This window comes from Diabrotica undecimpunctata, chromosome 2 (assembly GCF_040954645.1).
Source record: "Diabrotica undecimpunctata isolate CICGRU chromosome 2, icDiaUnde3, whole genome shotgun sequence".
Classification (NCBI taxonomy): Eukaryota; Metazoa; Arthropoda; class Insecta; order Coleoptera; family Chrysomelidae; genus Diabrotica; species Diabrotica undecimpunctata.
In genome coordinates, this window is record NC_092804.1 from 117359736 (window position 1) to 117378400 (window position 18665).

At 33.6% G+C, this 18665-nt stretch overlaps 1 protein-coding gene across 1 annotated transcript in view; it reads right to left on the reverse strand.

Moving 5' to 3' along the window:
- Pngl (N-glycanase Pngl) overlaps positions 1 to 18665 on the reverse strand; it is a 124022-nt gene that overhangs the window by 99036 nt on the left and 6321 nt on the right. The window lies entirely within an intron of this gene.

Here is an 18665-nt window from a genome sequence, read left to right on the forward strand (position 1 = left end):
CGCAAGCACCACATTTCGAACACTTCAAGTTTGTTAATGGAACTGGCCTTTAACGTCCATGCTTCCATTACGTACAGGAGAACAGTTTCTTCTCTTCTGAGTTCAGTTTTCTGAAATTCTAAAAGTATTTTTTGATGTCAGTAATAAGACTGATGAGCGACTTCAGTCCGAAAACGTTCTGTGATATAGCCCGAAAGGGTTCTTTTTGAAGTGAATACTTCTTATTGCTCGGTATGATGTTTTGCACGGGCCCAAAATCCTATTTAGCGTAACTCGAAAAATCGATTTGGCTAATTTTTATTTTAAACTATTTGTACGAAATAAAATAAAATAAATTAAATTATAAAAAATTATATAAAATTAAACAAAATTAAATAAAATTATATAAAATTAAATAGTAAATGTTTGTATGCACATCTGTTATCTATTTAAAGCGACTTTCTGCTCGTAAATTTTTTTATATCGTTAAATCTCTTCTGGGATTTTTGACCTTATTAAGTTTTTTTCTTGTCCACATTTTGGTGGAATATACCCTAATCATCGTTTAAATAAATCATCGGTTAAATTGATTAAACTTGTAAAATGCGAGAACATGGTAAGATACAATTTAGTAAGCATATTTGAATCAACCATATTTGAACTTAGCGCTCTAAAAGACATAAGAATAAGGTATTCTTAGTTAATAAAAAAAAATTTCATGTTAGCCTGTGTTATATGGCCAATGACAATGCCTAAAATCTTCTCGATGAGAAATTCTACCTTTCTTAAAATAGCTCACCGATTGTAGTGTGACCGATTGGAAAAATTTTAGCTGCAGCAGTTGCACAAGTTTTGAAGTGTTTGAGCAACTTGTGTGTGGGACTTTGCCGGCCACGTTCCAAACGGTAAGTTGTACATGCAGTTATACTGCGAAACGTTACCAATCTTGGTGAAACCATTACCTACACATTTACAAATTTCGGCTGAAGAGATATTTAAATATTTCCCAACATTATAAAAATATTCTGCCTGTAGCGGTTTTTGGCCAAAGCAACTATGATGATGTAGATTTTTTGGTATTATAGGTTTTGGCAAAAACCGAATTAGTATATTTCTATTTAAAATTTTTTTATTTTTTGTAGCTTAGAAAGACTGCCATGATAATTCACAAACTTCTTAATAGAGGGAATTTCTCAGATGATGTAATGTCTAAGGTAAATATTATAAACTCTGAGTCTGGCGTGGTAAAATAAAACATACTGTATTTCAGGAATTTGCGACAGTTTTGGAGTATCGTTGGACACTCATCAGTCAACGGTCCACTCTACTGTATAGCATAAGAAGTACAAAAGTAAATTGCTCTAGTAATGAAAATACCTTCTTCCTCTTTTTTTTTGTGTAGACACACTCTCGCCTGTTTTTAAATCTAACTTACCTCCAGTAAGTTGTCGCCCCATAGTTTTCGTGGTTTTCCATTGGGAAACCGTCTCTCGCCGTCTTTACTACTCTATTTGTAGACATTCGACTTATATGATCGTTCCATTCGATTCTTCTATTTGTTACCCAGTCCTGATTGTTCTCAACCTTGCTCAACTCTGTCGTATATCTGGTCTTCTAGCACTGTCTCATAGTGTCTTGCCATCGATTTTTCTAAGGGTGTTCATCTCTTCTGTTTCTAGCATACTATTTGTCTTCTTTGTGTCTGGTCGTGTTTCTACGGCATATGTCTTTATTGGTCTGATGATGGTTTTGTAAATTTTGCCGTTCATTTCTTTCCCGACATTTTTATTTCTCCATAGTTTCATTCAGGCAACTTGTAGCTGTTTGCTCTATGTTCTTTCACTTCCATTTCGAGCTTTCCGTAGCTAGAGAGTGTGATGACTACATATTTAAACTCAATCATTTGTTCTATTTTCTGAACCTCCACCTCTAATTTACATCTTAGTAGATTTGCTATTATAGCCATGCATTTTGTCTTTTTGAGGAAATCCACATATTAAATATTCTGGCAGTTATATTAAATTGGTGTAGAATACGTTGTAAATCCTATTCGCTTTGAGAGGTTAATATTGCGTCCACTGCAGAGCAGTTCATTTTAAGTTGTTTTTCTCTCATTAGGTAGCCTTTTTTAGTTCTTACTTTTTTTACTATTTTATCCATGATCAGGTTGACAATAACGGGCTCAGTAAAACATCCTGTTTGATCTCATTGCCAGCGTCAATTGGGACAGTTGATTCTTCTTATACTTTTACATTTATTGGGTTGTTTTGGTAGATATTTTCAATCGATTATTCCTAGAACTATGTCTCTTAATAAGTGGATGACTCTTTAATTTGAGCCTGAGCCTGTCAATTGCCATCTTAAGGTCTATAAAATATACATATGCGTTTGTTGTATTCTAATGATTTCTCTTGCACTTGTCTCATTATAAATACAGCTTCGGTGCATGACTTTGCCGACCTAAAACGTTGTTATTCTGCTAGTGTTATAATTGAATTCACCTTATTTGTTATCATTTTGTTAATTTTAGAGTTGTGTTAAATTAATTTCTCTGTATAAGGTATTAGAATGCATGATCTCAATTCATGTGGTATTCTGTTTTGTTCTACTATTTTTTGAAGTAGTTTTATTTTAATAGTTGTTTGGTCAGATCTGGTCGTCCGTACTCTAGGAGTTCATTTGGTATCCTGTCCTCTCCAGGTGATTTTCTAATTTTTAATTTCCTTAATATTGTTCTGAAGCTTTTTTATTGTGGCATGTTAAAGTAATTACTATTTAAATGGGAATAAGGCACAATTAAAGGTAGGTTTATTAACGTTTCAATTACCACTTCGGAAATCGTTCTCAAAATACAAACATTAGTGATTCTTAATATTTATAAGTCCGAAAAACAAACACTAATGTTTGTATTTTGAAAACTATTTCCGAAGTGGAAATTGAAACGTCAATAAATCTACTTTAACCTTTAATTGTGGCTAATTCCCATTTAAATATTAATTACTTTAATTTCCTTAATGCTTCCTTTACCTTTCCCTCCTCAATTTTTATTCATTCATTTGTCCTCACTTGTTTGGGTGGTTTATTATCGTCACCTTTAGCAAATAGGGATCGAAAGTAGTCTGTCCATGTTTCTTTCTGAAAGTGTTTCGTTTTTATTCATCTCATTTTTTTGTCTTCTGATCATTCTCCATATTTCTTTTTGTGTTCCGTAGAAGTCGTTTTCCATCTGTTTTGGGAAGCTCTGCTAGTGTTCCCTTCTTATTTGTTTAACTGAAGTATTCGTTTCATTTCTGATTCGTTTATAGTGATTGTATGTAAACAATTGTAAAAAGGCTTTTATATTTTCTTCACATTTGGTCTTCACTTCCTCTCTAAACTATTTTTCAAAATATCAATATAAATACAAATCAAAATCAGCTGATTATCACCTTAACATAAATGCGGAGATGGGCTAACTGTTATATTTTGGATAATGCCCCATACCATACGGAAATTTTAAATAAGCACCCAACAAATTTCTGGACAGTACGTAAAATAACGAATGAACCATACCTAACCACAGGATGGTTAACGGTTGCAAAAATATTGCATTTCCTCAGAATTCTTTGAAGTCGAAATTACTACAGTTATCCAAAAGGAATGAAAAACCCAAAAATATTTATTGTAGGCGATATTATGTGAACATATGTGGGGAATATCAAAAACTTAGTACTATAAGTATCACTATATTGGACGTTTGCAATCCAAACGAAGATACCGACGATAGTAATCAAACTGACAAATATTGAACGAAAACTTTAAAGCCCCCAAAATCCATGTTTTTCACGGAATTAATTTTTGTCATATTTTTACTGTTTCTTTAATTGAAAAATAAATAAGACTCAACACAATTTGTCTACTTTTATAGACCCGTAGGTTGAGTGTACTTAACATAAAAATACATTTTATTTATTTATTTTTTTTTTTTCGAAAAAGCATAAATTTTATTCGAGGTAGCTGCAGGTCAATTTTTTTTATTTTGTGTATTGGATCAAACATTATATATTCAATTTTTTTGTAAGGTACGCGAAAAAATGTTTTTATGGCATTTTAGGAATTTTCTTCATTTTATAGACTTCAAAATATATCAAATCCCTAAAAAAAGTTTTTCAGATTTTTGGAGATGGCGCACCACACAGAAAGATATGAAAAAAATCAATAATTTTTGCTCCTATACACAAAATAAAAAAAAATTTGACCTGCAGCGAACTCAAAAAAAATTTTACGACAAAAACATGCATTTTTAGGGTATGTACACTCAGCCTACGAGCCTATAAAAATAGACAAATTGCGCTGACTCTTATTTTTAAGCAAATAAATAGTAAAAATATAAGAAAATTGATTCAGGTTGTGTCGATGTCAAAAAATATATTTTACTCAAGAAAACCCCCTAAAAACCATAAAAACATGTGTTTTTGGTGGGTTTTAAAGTTATTTCGCCCAATTGTGACGTGTATAAAAAGAAGAAAATTTCCCAAAACCCCATAAAAAACAGTTTTTCGGATTTTTCAAGATAGCGCACCATACGAAAAAGTCTGAAAAAATCGGAGATATATTTTTTGATCAAACACACTAAATGAAAACAAAATTGGACCTGCAACCACCTCCAAAAAAAGTTATGTTTTTGTCGAAAAAAAAAAATCATTTTTAGGTTATGCACACCTATGGGTCTATCAAAAATAAACAAGTTTTGTAAAAGCCTCAACTATGCGTGTGGCTTTTTGAAACTTTTAAATTGACTGCATCCCCCTTAAAATATTAAAAACAAAAAATTGTCGTTTTTGGAGGTAGGTAAAGGGTGGTGGGGGTGGCGTTCTGAAATTGCGCTGAGTTTGCATTTTCGTAATTATTCTGAACGAAATCCAAACAGAAGTAGATCGAAAAATATCCAAGAAAGATGATTCTGAAAAAGCTTACAGAAATTATTTATAGAATAAGATAATTTAACTAACATTAAGCCTGTAGATATTCTAAAAGTCCCCGAAAGAAATAAAACTGCGTAAAGTTGCTCTAATCACTAGCAGAGAATTCAAAAATTAGCATTGTATCACATTAACAATTTTGTTATAAGTTAATTAACACGGATCTTCTTGCAATTAAAGGATTGCAATTTGACTAATCCATCCATCCATCCAAATGGCATTACAGCCCAAGTCGGGGGGCTTGGCCTCCTTAAGTAAGCTTCTCCAAAGATCTCGATGTACTGGAGGTTTTTCATCTCATCTATTTTTTGATCTTCATTCATCAACTGGTCTTTTAATTGCATTCTTGCGTTTAGTAATTTTCTGGGGATTCTGTTCTCATGCATTCGGACCGCGTATCCTGTCGTGTAGCTAGTGCATTGTGTTAGTTGTGGTTCTCTGTATTGTTCATGTAATTCTTTATTATGTCTAATTCGCCAGTTGTTATTATCAATGATTGGTCCCAGTATCCTCCGTAATATATTTTTTTGAACTTTCTAATGCATTGGCATTACCATAATTTCACTAATACCTGAACTTATTTTGTCGTGAAGTTTATAAGAAAAATTACTAACCAAAAATTATTTTCCAGTTGATGGTGTTTTCGCGACTGGTTGAAGTTTCCAGCCCTAAGTTTGTATGCATGAGAAAAATCGATCTTAATCTTAGATTTTTAGTTAAAGTAAGTTAAAATATTATTCTTCCATTTCGTTTTTAATTATGACTAAGAATTATGAGGATTTCGTTTTTTAGATGCTGAATTATTCACTTACTTACGAAGTAGTTATGATTCAATACCAAGAAGGAATCGAACAACAGTGCGGAAATAAAACAAGGCTTATTACATTTAACTATAAGTCTACCTAGTTTTATTTAGGTGTCAATATATCCTTTTTAAATCTCGCAGCATATATACATATGCTCCTAACTTGATAGTTGATACATATATTGAAAATAAGACAAATATTGTAGCAAATTTAAAGATAAATTAAGTGTATAGTTCCTGCTTAATTTATTAGACTCTTCTTCAAGTGCCCTGTCCGTTGCGAACGTTGGCTATTAACATGGCAATTCTGATCTTATTTGCGGCGCTTCTGAATAGTTCGACCGATGTGAGCCCGAACCACTTCCTCAGATTTTGGAGCCACGAGTGTCTTCTCCTGCCTTCTTCTTCTTCTCGTGCCACTCCTAGCGGAGATTGGAAATCATCATGGACACCGTTTCTCCTGCCTGGCCCTCGCTTACTGTCTATTTTTCCCTGGACAATCAATTGCAGTAGACGGTACTTATCGTGTCTCAATATGTGGCCTAGATATTCAAGCTTTCTTTGTTTAATTGTATTCACGATTTCTTTCTCCTTTCCGATTCTTTGGATTACCTCTGTGTTGGTGACATGTTCGGTCCAGGATATACGAAGAATGCGTCGGTACACCCACATTTCGAATGCTTCTAGTTTTCTCCTGAGCGTCTCCGTCAGCATCCAGGCCTCCACACCATACAGTAATATCGGAAAAATGTAGCATTTAACTAGACGTAGTTTTAGGGGAAGAGACAAATCCCTGCTTATGAGGAGCTTTTTCATATTGCTAAATGCTGCTCTAGCTCGTTCTATTCTCGCCTTAATTTCTGTGGCCTGTTCCCATTTTGCATTTACGTTGGTGCCAAGGTACACATAAGATTCTACATGGTCAATTAGTATGTTACTTATCCGTAACTGTCGAGCAGGCTGTTGCTTCCTGCTTATCAGCATCCACTTTGTCTTCTTGAAGTTGAGGCTCAGGCCGTATTCCTCACTAACTGAATAAACTCTTTCCATTACCTGCTGTAATTCATCTATGGTACTGGCAAGGATCACCGTGTCGTCGGCATATCTTATATTGTTCGTTAACTCGCCGTTTATTTTTATGCCCTCATTTGCATTTTCCATACATTTATTAAATATTTCTTCGGAATAAATATTGAATAGGAGTGGGGATAATATACAACCCTGACGGACACCTCTTTTGATCTGCACACTTTTAGTGAGTTCGTTGCCAATTTTTGCTCTTGCTGTTTGACCCCAGTATAGGTTTGCCACAATTCGAATGTCCTTGTCGTCAATACCTGTCTTTCGCAGAATATCTATCAATTGTTCATGATTGACATTCTCAAATGCTTTTCTAAAATCCACAAAGCACAAATACACATCCTTATCAACGTCTCTACACCGCTGTATAAGCACCTGGAGAGCGAAAATTGCTTCTCTAGTTCCAAGTGCTTTCCGAAAGCCAAACTGCGATCTATCAATATTTGACTCACATTTATCATATATTCTTCTATGAATGATCTTAGTGATCTTATTAGACTCACCATAAAAAATTCAGTTTTTTGATTTCAATCGCACTAAAAGTATGTTCACTTGGATATTAAGGTGTTGAATGGGTTACATAACTATTGGGTACATAGTTACGTAGAAAATGGTATAAATTTTTTTAGAATTGTCAAAAATTTACACAAATGACAGTAGAATCTGATCAAAGTGTGGAATAACTAATTGTTTTATATTTTTAGTTTTTTTTATACTAATACTAAACACTATACTTAATAGTGTTATAATGGAAATCTACAACTAGACCCCGACAAAATAGTTAGAATCTGGGAAACTTATGTGGAACAACTGTTTAATGATGACCGTCCTAGTGGGTATACACTGAGCAATGATGATACTGGCCCTTCTATTCTAAAATCAGAAGTGGAGAATGCTATAAAGGGTCGTAAAAATAACAAAAGACCAGGCAACGATAACGTATACGGGGAAGTATTGAAAATGCTGTGCGAAACAAACAGTAAATTTCTAGACTCACTCGTCAGACTCTTTAACAATATTTATAACAGCGGGGTGTTTCCTGAAGACTGGCTAGAGTCAACTTTTGTTGCCATACCGAAAAAACCAAAAGCAAAGTCTTGTGATCAACATCGGATGATAAGTCTAATTAACCACATTTCGAAAGCATACACCAAGGTTATTTACAACAGAATAAGCAAAAAATGCGAGGATAACATTGGAGATTCGCAGTTTGGGTTTCGGAGCACTTTTTAGTCTACAGGTACTCATCCAGCGCTGCAGAGATATGAACAAAGACTTGTACATATGCTTTATAGACTACGCAAAAGCATTCGATAACGTAAAGCACGAAAAGATAGTTGAAGTTCTCCATAAGATCGGAGTCGACTACAGAGACATTCGAACAATAGCAAATTTCTATATTGGGGCCAAACAGCTAAAGTGAAAGTAGGATCTACATTGACCAATAAAATTGAGATCAAGAAAGGGGTACGACAGGGCTGTATCTTGTCTCCTATTGTCTTTAATATATACTCAGAAGAAGTATTTAAGACAGCGCTGGAGGAAAGCACAGAAGGCATAAAGATAAATGGAGAAATAATTAATAACATAAGGTATGCTGACGACACTGTGATTCTAGCAAGTAGCATGGAGGAACTGAGTTGCCTAATGAGCAAGATACAAAAAACAAGTGCACAATACGGACTCAGACTAAATATCACAAAAACCAAATGGATGTTAGTAAGCAAAACCCAACAACCACCACAGCAACTGATATTAGACAATCAAAGAATTGAACACGTGGATTCGTACATCTACTTGGGAACAACAGTTAACTCAAATTGGGATCAAGCGAAGGAAATACGTATAAGAGTAGAAAAGGCAAGAGCATCGTTCACTAGCATGAAGCAAATTTTCACCTCTAAAAGCCTCACCCTACCTCTCAAAATTCGACTTCTGAAATGTTATGTATTCCCGGTTTTGTTATATGGAATGGAGGCATGGACAATGACCGCAACATTGATGAAAAAAGTAAAGGCCTTCGAAATGTGGGCTTACCGACGTATATTACGTATATCCTGGACTGAGCACGTGACCAACGAAGAGGTACTACGCTGGATAGGTAAAGAGAGGGAGGTAGGAATAAGTATAAAGAAAAGAAAGTTGGAATACTTGGGTCACGTTATGAGACATAATAAATATAGAGTACTACAACTGATCGTTCAAGGGAAAATAGACAGCAGAAGGGGTCCAGGGAGGAGAAGACACTCGTGGCTCCAAAACTTGCGGCAATGGTTCGGATTGTCATCTGCTGAACTATTCAGATCTGCCGTAAACAAAGTCAGAATAGCCATGTTGATTGCCAACGTTCGGAACGGACAAGGCACATGAAGAAGAAGAATAATGTTACTTTTGAGAAAATCTCGTCCACTACTGCTCTATTAGACAATACAGCACTTAGTCAGAGAGAGATAGTACGAAAATTTGGTGTATCCCAGCCATTAGTGAGAAGATTGAGTCAAAAACTGAAAAAAAGAGACCTGTGGCGTCAGTTCGGAAGGGCTGGTGTGGCAAAAAATCTTCAGTCACCCCCAGGGCGCAACGAATTTTAAAAAAATTGGCTGTAACACACAGAAGGGCCACCCATAGATATTTAAGAAATAAGTTGGAAGAAGCAGGATGCTCAGTATTGGTGGCCACCGTATGCCGAAATTTGTATGGCATGGGCTTCGAATGTCGCAGGTCAGTTAAGAAGCCAAAACTAACATCACGAATGCTCAAAAAATATTTAGCTTGGACAAAGATCCTTAAAGAATGGTCTATTAATGATTGGCGTAAGGTAAATTATTACAAATCATTTTATTTTCGCTCTTTATTATTATTATTCACATTCATAGGTTTGCTTCAGCGATGAAGCCACATTTCAAATTATGGATGACAAGGCCCAAATTGTCCGAAGACGTCCAGGGACAAAATATGAAAAGGGGTGTGTAATTAATACAATTAAACATCCCACATCAGTAATGATATGGTAGTGATTAGTGGCAAAGGTATGAGACGTCTGTATGTCGTAGAAAGAACGACAAGGATGCGGCAAGACCAATATAAAAGAGTTTTGCAGACAAGATTGGTTCCACAAGTGAACGAATGGTTTGGTAACAGCCATAAGATATTTATGCAGGATGGAGCACCTTGCCATACGGCTAAAAGTATTAAAAATTTTTTGTTACAACAAGAAATTCCGCTCTTACTATGGCCCAGCAACTCACCAGACATGAACCCCATTGAAAATGTCTGGGAGTGCCTAAAAAGAGAGTTAGCCAAGGAAATAATTACCAACAAGGTCAAGTTGATAGAAAGAATCATTTTCCATTGAAATCACACCGAAAATGTAAAAGAAATCGCAGGAAAATGCACAAACAGCATGCCTAGGAGAGTGGCTGCACTGCTTAAAGCCAAGAGTGGCTTAACAAAATATTAATGTTATAGTAAAATATTGTAATAATTTACGTTGTTTTTGTTCAATAAATATGCACAAAGGTTACTACTTTCATTTGTGTTATGTTTCTTACTTATAGATAACATAGTTATGATTATAATTGATTATAAAACACGGAAAACTAGAATTTGCTAAGTGAGTCTAATAAATTGACCAGGGACTGTATATACTTTAAAATAATTGTAATGCACATATTTTATCAGCACGCATGTCAATTAAACCTAAAAAAGAACACTGCTAACTTGTCTGCCTCATTTGTAAAGTATAACTTATAAACTATTGTCCAAGTTCCATAATTCCCGTATAACATAAAACTCATTGTAAACTGGTTCTGTTCGTAGGTCTCAATCTTATTATTCTAAATTGAAATGATAGAATTATAATATAAAAAAAGTTGAATAAAATAGACACCAGTGTGTCTTTGAAATACCCGCTCAAATACTTCTATTAAGCACTAAAAAAATTGAGTAAAATTATAACATGACTGAGCAATCTGTAGCGCCTTGAATGGGCAGGCCATTTATTTAGGATGCAAGAAAACAGGTTTCCAAAAAAAAACCAAGTTGTTGAATGTAAGAATGCAGGGGAAGAGACCTATTGGAAGGCCAAGAAAGCGATGGGAGGATGATGTGGATGAGGACACCAGAAATCTCCATGGCAGTCGATCGTGAAGGAGAATGGCCATAGACCGTAACAGATGGAGATGTTTGATGAGGGAGGACAGGGCTCGAATTGGGATGTAGGGTCAGAGGATGGATAGAGCAATCCGTAGACCAAAGTGACGACATCATCTTTTTGTTGTTGTTCGATGTGTCTCTATCTAACATCAAGTGAGTAAAGCAGTCTTTTTTTTGCTGGGAAGAACCTGAGAGAAGCTTAACTGCTGAATTCAATGCGTTAGAGAGAGACAGATCGAACAACCGCAAAAGATGTTGTCGTCACTACTCGTTGCTTGCATTCTCAGTCTATGTTAATATATTATGTACGTGTATGGCAAGAAAGAATGAATGTCTGTTTTTCTCTCTAAAAGTCTGTCTTCGTTCAAAAGTATATTTTCTGTCATTTAAATTTTCGGATCCTCTTATACTTAATATACAGTGCTAACTAAAAGTTGCCTCTCCCTCGTACCTTTGGAATGGTTATGCTTAGAACAGTAAAATTTGAGATTACAACTAGATATACCAGGTGATGTAATAGTGATAGATGACAGAACCACTATGGATGATAATTTTAAATGGGACCTTATAGTAACTGATATCTCGTTTGACAGGAATTAAACATACCAATTCAATCATACTAATTCTGTTTGGCTTTCACCTGATTTTGATAAATAAATTAAATAAATACTAAAATTTAAATCAAAGAATGGAAAAGAAAAGTATTTTTGAAGAGTGTAAATAATTTATTTTCTAACTGAGCGCTTTCGGCTTACAAAGCCATCTTCAGAGCTATAGTTAAGGTTTTAAAGTATCACTACTAGGAGAGATCTCGTTTGGTAAAAAAATACAGAAATTTTCTTTTTAAGCTGGTTCTATGTTGAAGTTTAAGTTTAGTGGAAACAGCGAAGTCACACCAGAAACTGTAAAACCAAACCCAGAATGGGATTATCCCCCACACAAAAAGGATCTTCAAGTAAAAACAGCTTCTCCGGGATAGCTTGTATATATAATTCTATGTTTAAAATTTTCTATTGAAAAAACACAAAAAAGGATGTACACTAGACTCCATAAAAAACACATCAAAAATTTCGTTATGGTACGGGTGTCAGAACCCGACTTCGTTGAAGTTGAAGCAGCTATCTGCTTACTCTGACACCCGTACCATAACAAAATTTTTTTAATGTGTTTTTTGTGGAGTCCACTGTACAGTCTTTTTTTGTATTTTTTCAATGGAACACTTTAAACATAGAACCAGCTTAAAAAGAAAAATTTTTGTATTCAGTCGATTCATACATCTCTTCAAAATGTTCAAGAATAAGATGAATCAAAAAAAGAAAAATGTTTGTTTAATCAAGACCTGTGTACAGCTCTGTTAGCTGCAATTATTCCGTTAAAAAATTGCAAAATACACATTTAAGGCAATTTTTGCAAAAATGTAACTTTAATATTCCTAAATTGCTCCGTACATGGTAAATATAGGACAGAATTTGAAAATATTTTATCCAAATAATGTACACGCCACTTGTCTCCTACAGTCTAACTAGTAGCAGAGAGTAGCAGAGTAGTAGTGTCTAACAGAGTCCTAGAAGCGAATTTGATTTAGTCAATACATTAATTTCAAACGTTAAAGAAGAATTTTTGGAAAAACGTTTATGTGTGAAAATCTATAAAAAAAAATTAGCAGGTGTAAGCTTGTCTCCAGAGCGCGAAATTACAAATTAGGGAGCATAGATTAAAGCAGCAATCTACTACGCAAATAATTTTAATGACATCATAGACGTTGTATTACTACATATTCAAAACGACTCACAGTGTGTAATTGAAAGTCAAAAACTTCTACGTAACTTACAAATTGCTAAAGAACTTGTGTTCATAAAAGTTAATTTTAGTTTTTCGCCACATCTAATAAAGAAATTAGAAGAAAGGAATTTACAATTATTAAGTTATTATTATAAGTATTATATTTATTATTAATATAAGTTATTATTAGTTATTAAGTTATTATTTACAATTATTATTTATTGACTAAATAAAATATTGCTCTATAACGTCAGTAGACTAGAACGAACTTTTTCTGTGTCCAAACAGATTTTTAGCGATAAAATGCATGAGTTTTTGGTTGAAAATTTTGAAAAAATTTTTAGTTATTTTAGTCATTTTATTTGTTTTTATCATCGAGTTAGAATTTATGGAGAAGCTATGAGCATATTAACGTGTGTATTAAAAACGGCGTAGGTATGCGTGGCTAACGATGATACCAATATGGCGGTGGGATCATGGCCGGACTCAATAATATTAAAACTACTATAAAAATATGACTAGTTATTCAGAAGATTTAATCATAATCTAAAAAAGTGCAATACATTTTTAATAAACTATGATTTATTTAAAAAAAATTAATCAACTCTTCCATTAAGTTGCTTCCATAAAGTCCTCGTAGACACACCGTCTCAGGACTAGCAACTTCAACGTGGAGTTATATGTCGCCATGTTAGCTAATACAAACGGTAACTTTAACATCCTAATAATTTATAAGATATAATGTCAAACAAATGTAACTAATTATTTGTTAAGGGGTTTTTACCCATATATTTAGTGGCTACATTCATGTACTCCTAGACACTGATGATGGAATGATGGATTCCGAAAACATTTTGTCTAACACAGTCCGTTTGGGTTTTTAACCCTTATCCGGAAAAGGTGTGTCCATCGGACACACTTATAGATATGTTACTGTATATTTCGAAAAGCACAGTTTATTATTACCTCAAAAATTAGGACTTTGTCTACTTTAAAGTAAACTTATTGGAGACAACGACTCAATATTTTGAACTAATCAAAATAAACTATAAAAAAATAAAATTATTTTTACTAACGTAACCGAACAGTGTGTGTCCGGCGGACACAATTTGCTACTGGATGCGGTTACGCCACTGGTCATCAACATTTATCAACTATCGGTCAATTCGGTCACATGAAGTACCAAACAAGCTCTGACTAGTCATTCAGTTGCATTTTTGCTAGCCATATAGTGCAGTTTACTTTGTTTGTTATTTTTCATATTTTCGTAGTCCTGTAGTTTCGGGTAAGTTTTTCAATTTATTTTACTGATGTTTATTCCTTACGTAGAAATATCTTCACGTTGTAGTTTTCACACATCTACTAAACTATATATAAAATAGTAAATATGGTCAAAAGAAAGTTAACCGTAACGGAGCTTGAAGATATAATTGAGAACTTGTCTGATTTTGATGAAGACGAACACTGCGTTGCGGATTTAGCCGACGAATCCGAATCATGATGATTATTTGTCGGAAACTAGTGAAGAGGAGGATGAGCAAATATCAGAGGAAAATCCATGTAAGTATAAAATAAAACGTAGATATCGACTAGAATACTTTATAATAAAATTTCAGCTGTTGAAGAACACATCAGAAACAGTCAACAAGAAATGTATGTTGCAAAAGATAAAACTGAGTGGTTATCACAACCTTTTCCGACTGGACGAACACGAATTCAGAATATGGTAAAAGAACCATTAACAGAGTTCAACTTCCACTTGGAACACTCATTGAAAAACCAATAGATACATTTCGCTTATATTTGACTGAAAATATTGTGAATGACATTGTCCGTTACACCAATCTAGAGACTCATCGTGTATTACAAAATAAACCATGGAAGTCCTGTGATATAATTGAAATGTATGCTTTCTTTGGCCTCCTGTTCACCGCCGGGCATCTAATGCAAGTTATGAAGCTTTGTGGAATTCAGTTTATGGACCACAGATTTTTCGAGCCACTATGGGTATAAATCGGTTCAAGGAGGTTTTGCGTTTCATTCGTTTCGACGACAAAACGACAAGTTTCGAGAGACGCAAAAAAGATAAACTGGCTGCTATACGGGATATATGGGATAAAATATTAGGAAATTTGAAAAAGCATTATTTGCCAGGAAGAAATATAACAATCGACGAGCAGTTGATACCTTATCGTGAAAGATGTCCATTCAAACAGTATATTCCCTCAAAACCCGACAGGTATGGGATGAAAATATGGTGGGTATGTGACTCAGAAACTTTTTATCCTCTAAATGTGATTCCATATCTCGGCAAAGAAGGTAACCAAGTTGCTACTGGTTTGGGACGTAAAGTAGTAGAATCACTAAGCGAACCTTATTATCGAACCAACAGGTACATAACATTTGATAATTATTTTACGGACTTAGATATGGCTTATAATATGCTATCCAACAAACCGTTGGATTTTCGCATATTTTATGAATATGTTGGATGTATGCTGTCTAGCATCTTATGTTATTTGGACCAACCTGCATCCAAAATGGAACATAAAAAGACACGAAAAAAGACGTCTATTCATAATTGAAACAGCAGAACAACTTATAAAGCCCCATATTATCCGCAGATCAAACGTAGGACTGTCTAAATCAACCAGATCCCTTATGGCGAATTTTGCAGGAGAAGCAACTGCCACAAATGCTACAACTCAGTCAACACACAAAAGAAGATGTTACTTATGTCCATCAAAAAAAAAACAAGAACACAAAAAAAACGTGTAATAGTTGGAGTAAGAACGTTTGTAACGAATACAGCAGTGTAAAACGTAAGTGATTATTATAGGTTAAAATATGCATTGTTTTTTTAATTTTTATAAAGCAAGCACTCAATAATTATTACTTTATTAGTTAAAAATAAATATTCAAAAGATTTGATATACTTACATTTTATTAATTATAACATGAAATGCCGTAATATTGTTGCCGTGTGTCCGATGGACACACCCTGTCCTAATACGTTAAAAAAAATAAGTGTCCGGATAAGGGTTAAATATATACCTTTTACAAAGGATTTTAATTAATTTTTTTAATATATGGTATACAGCCAACTACAGGAACGTAGATTCCTTGTGGATTATAATTTATTTATCCCGCGGTAAACACTAAAAACACGATATACAGATTGAACGAATTTAAAACGGAACATACAATTTAATATATGTCTGTTTGAACTGCATTTGAAATAGTGGACCAATATAAAACTTGGACAAAAATAAATCCATACCCGGTGATAGACTTTGTATAAAATATCGTTCAACTATCTGTCTCCTTTAAAGGAAAGAGGGGCTTGCCTAATAGTCGGAGAGATAGAGCCGAAATTTTGAACTGATCAGTAATATGACATTTCTCTATTGGAATATATTCATTGTAACTGGGTTAAGACTTCGCCTTACAGGCGGACGCCCCTCGTGGTACAGGGGGTGGCTATACAGGAATGAAGTTGTAATTTTTTTCGGAAAAATTAACGATCGATAATATGGCTGAAAATTTGCCCAGAGTAAGATCTTGGTATAACTAGACGAAATCCCAAAAGGCGGACGCGAGAATGGATACATAAGGGGTGGCGGACAGGGATGAAATTGCAATTTTTTGGGGAAAAATTAACGATAAGTAATATGTCCGCCATTTTTATGGCTCATTATTTAGCCCCTAAAAACTCTAAATCCAAAAGAGCGGACAGCTGGGTTGGTACAGAGAGCCATAAAACGGGGTCAAATGTACCACTTGCCTGCGCATTTTAGGTCTCGGTAACAATTTTCAAACTGATTTTATTATGATATTTTTATACCGATTGATTTGAAAATTTGTATGCTCACTTCTGTTACTATTCTGAAAAGCGTCAAGTAGAGTTTTCCTCAAAATTTTCCAAAAAAATTTCCGTAAATGAAAATTTTCGTAATTTTTTGAGGTAAAATCTAATTTGTAGAATCCTTTCGATTTTCTGTCAGTTATACCATGAATTTTTCCAAAAATTTTCAAACGATTTTTCCGATAAGAAAAAAAAATTTAGAAAAACTTCGTTAGAAGGCTCGTTCATATCATGCAACTTATACTGCCGGTTAAATAGTGAAAATCTGACATCGTTTACTTTTCTTTTTGGAATTGTTCTCGTCAGTCCTGTTCCATATAAGTGACATATGAAAGTTTCTAAGGTTTCAAAAACTTCATTACAATCGAAGTCAGTTTCACCAACTTGGATAAAAGCATCTTGATACTTATTACATTTAGCGCATGCGTCTAGAATTACTGATCTAAATGGAACGCGCATCATTATTATTTTAATATTTTAAAATAATAATGATGCAAAATTAATGTCCAAACAGAATTTGTAAAATTATAATTAACTAATGAAAAAAAATTCAATCAATTTGAAAGTTAAAAAAAATATTGAAAATATCTAAGTACAAAGTAAATTTCAAAAGTTAAAAAATTGATAATTCCACTATTAAATTGATTTTTATTAATAATTATTTGTAAAATGTTAAAGGAATTCTACAAATTGAATTTTACCTATTGATAAATAGAAATAATATATTTTGTATTTGATTATTAATGTAATAATAAATAAAATTTTTCTTATATCTGAACAACCATTATTTATGCAATATAAATTTAAAAACCTTTTTATTGTAATAAAAAATAAGTAAAATTACTATTTGTTATTCCAAAAATATTTAATAGTTAACATTATAAAATTACTTTAATTTAATAAAATATCAAATATCAAACATTTATTCAATTAAAAATTAATTCGTAAAATATTTCTATTTATGAAAAAAATGTGATTTGTAAAGTAAATCTAAATAAATAGTTTGAAAAAAAAAACATTATCATAATATCATTTTAAAACTACAAAATATTCTATAAAAGATTCAGACGATGACGTAGAGTTTTATCAAATGTTTTAGAAAAGTTTTTCTAATTTTTTTTCTTATCAGAAAAATCGTTTGAAAATTTTTGGAAAAAAATCATGGTATAACTGACAGAAAATCGAAAGGATTCTACAAATTAGATTTTACCTCAAAAAATTACGAAAATTTTCATTTACGGAAATTTTTTTGGAAAATTTTGAGGAAAACTCTACTTGACGCTTCTCAGAATAGTAACAGAAGTGAGCATACAAATTTTCAAATCAATCGGTATAAAAATGTCATAATAAAATCAGTTTGAAAATTGTTACCGAGACCTAAAATGCGCAGGCAAGTGGTACATTTGACCCCGTTTTATGGCTCTGTACCAACCCAGCTGTCCGCCCTTTTGGATTTAGAGTTTTTAGGGGCTAAATAATGAGCCATGAAAATGGCGGACATATTACTTATCATTAATTTTTCCCCAAAAAATTGCAATTTCACCCCTGTCCGCCACCCCTTATGTATCCACTCTCGCGTCCGCCCTTTGGGATTTCGTCTGGTTATACCAAGATCTTACTCTGGGCAAATTTTCAGCCATATTATCGATCGTTAATTTTTCTGAAAAAAATTACAACTTCATCCCTGTATAGCCACCCCCTGTACCACGAGGGGCGTCCGCCTGTAAGGCAAAGTCTTAACCCAGTTACAATGAATATATTCCAATAGAGAAATGTCATATTACTGATCAGTTCAAAATTTCGGCTCTATCTCTTGGACTATAAGGAAGCGATAAGTGGTTTGACAGCATAATAACTGCTTGTGTAGTCTAGTTTTCCAGCAGCCCGCTGAAGTATTGTATTTTTATAATATAATTATTTGACAACCTTTTGTTGGCCAACCACCTAGAGCGGAGTTGAGCCGAAATACATTGATTTTGTATGTTCCGTTTTAAATTCGTTCAATCTGTATTATACATAAAGATAAATTAATACAGTT